Source organism: Pseudophryne corroboree, unplaced genomic scaffold (genome assembly GCF_028390025.1).
Source record: "Pseudophryne corroboree isolate aPseCor3 unplaced genomic scaffold, aPseCor3.hap2 scaffold_1431, whole genome shotgun sequence".
NCBI lineage: Eukaryota > Metazoa > Chordata > Amphibia > Anura > Myobatrachidae > Pseudophryne > Pseudophryne corroboree.
Window position 1 is genome coordinate 42,501 of NW_026968059.1, and position 2,500 is coordinate 45,000.

Consider the following 2,500-nt stretch of genomic DNA (forward strand, 5'->3'; position numbering starts at 1 on the left):
TCATTTGCTGTCTGTATGTACGGAGCCCGGGCCGCGGAAGCCGGAGGGAGCCCGGGCTGCGGAAGCCGGCGAGATCCCTGGCTGTTCTTCTCTTCCATCCATCCGTCCGTTATTTCATTTGCTGTCTGTATGTACGGAGCCCGGGCCGCGGAAGCCGGAGGGAGCCCGGGCTGCGGAAGCCGGCTGGAGCCCGGGTTGCGGAAGCCGGCGAGAGCCCGGGCTGCGGAAGCCGGCGAGATCCCTGGCTGTTCTTCTCTTCCATCCATCCGTCCGTTATTTCATTTGCTGTCTGTATGTACGGAGCCCGGGCCGCGGAAGCCGGAGGGAGCCCGGGCTGCGGAAGCCGGCGAGAGCCCGGGCTGTTCTTCTTTGTTTTTTTTCCCTTTCATTTATTTCCCCCCACCAGGGTGCGCCGACGAGGGGAGACGCCTCCCCGCCGCCGCCGTACCGGACACATCGCAAATTCACAACGGTGGATTATTATTATTATTGTTATTATTATTATTATTATTATTTTTTTTTACGCGGCCAGCAGGGGGCGCCGCGCGCGCGGACTGGCGCTCGTGAACACTGCATTTAAATCGGTGGTGTGTTTTTGTCTTTTGCCTGGTTTTTTTTTAATCTCAATCGTGTATTACCTCGGCTGGCCAGCGGGGGGCGCCGCGGCGGGGACACGGGCGGACCGGGTACATTTCATCTGTTTGGGGCGAGTGCTTTTTTGAAATTTTTTTTTATCTTTTAGTCTCGTTCCGTTCTTCCCTTCAACTGGCCTGCGGGGGGCGCCGTGCGCGCGGACCGGCGTCCACCCCTGGCCGCTCCGGGACTTTGCATTCAAATGGGTGGGGTGTTTTTCATTTTTTTGCCCTTTTTTTTTCCACTCCCCCCCTCTCAATCGTGTATTACCTCGGCTGGCCAGCGGGGGGCGCCGCGGCGGGGACACGGGCGGACCGGGTACATTTCATCTGTTTGGGGCGAGTGCTTTTTTGAAATTTTTTTTTATCTTTTAGTCTCGTTCCGTTCTTCCCTTCATCTGGCCTGCGGGGGGCGCCGTGCGCGCGGACCGGCGTCCACCCCTGGCCGCTCCGGGACTTTGCATTCAAACGGGTGGGGTGTTTTTCATTTTTTGCCCCTGTTTTTCACTCCCCCCCTCTCAATCGTGTATTACCTCGGCTGGCCAGCGGGGGGCGCCGCGGCGGGGACACGGGGGAGGGTTCATCCGGGCGGACCGGGTACCTTTCGTCTGTTTGGGGCGAGTGCTTTTTTGAAATTTTTTTCATTTTATTTTTGTCATCCCTTCGACCGGCCAGCGGGGGGCGCCGCGCGCGCGGACCGTCGGGGCCCGGGGCCCTGCGTCCCACTTACTTTCGCCCGACGGGAACCGTTTCTTTTGTTTTTATCCGAGAGGACACACGGAATCTGCACCCCCCGCAGTGGCGTCAGGCGGCCACCGGGGGGCGCCGCGGCGGGGATCGGGGGGGGGGTCGCCCGGGAGCCGCCTGCCCGTCCGCTGGGCCAAGGGGGCCGGGGCGGGTCACGCGCCGCCGTCCCCCCCCGATCGTCTCGCTCCGAGCCGCCTCTGGCCACCGGGGGGCGCCGTCGGGTGGCGCGGGGGCGCCCCCGCCGCCCGCCGCCTCCCCCCGCACGCGTCGGGCCTCCCCCCGGGCCCCCGCGGGCCGGGGGACGCGGCCGGCGAGCGTCGGACTCCAGCGCGGAAGTGTCGCGGATGAGTGCGGACCGGGGCGCCCGCGGCCCAGCGGCACTTCCAGGGGCTCGGGGAGGAGATGGTTGAAGCCTGGGTGAAGCGCGCCCTCGGCCGTCCGTGTCGCTACCCGCCGGAGAACACCTCCGCCGGATCAGTAGGTACCAACGAGGCGAGCGAGAGAGCCGGGACTCTGTCCGGGGCCGAAAAGCCTGTTTCCCTGGAGCTTTTGCGAAAGGACCCGTGACAGAAGATGCGCGGAGCTCAGAGATCAGCATGGGCAGGGCCTTCTTGCATCCGATTTTGCCCAGGCAGGGCTCCAGGAACCGGGTTACAAAAAGCAAAAAGCCCTGGAGCTCAAACGAAAGGTTTAGTGACAAGATAGCCGTGGAGCTCCGATAACAGCATGGCAGGACCAGGATGGGGCCTATAAAGGGTCCACGGCGGGCATCCGTTGGAGCCCGACGTACGGGCCGGGCACGTCTCCTTCTCCCCCGGAGGCAGCGCCCCCCGGCGGGCCAAATCGGGTACTGCAATTTGTGGAAGTTTCGCAGATGAGTGCGGACCGGGGCGCCCGCGGCCCAGCTGCACTTCCAGGGGCTCGGGGAGGAGACGGTTGAAGCCTGGGTGAAGCGCGCCCTCGGCCGTCCGTGTCGCTACCCGCCGGAGAACACCTCCGCCGGATCAGTAGGTACCAACGAGGCGAGCGAGAGAGCCGGGACTCTGTCAGGGGCCGAAAAGCCCGTTTCCCTGGAGCTCCTGCGAAAGGACCCGTGGCAGAGCAGGCACGGAGCTCGGAGA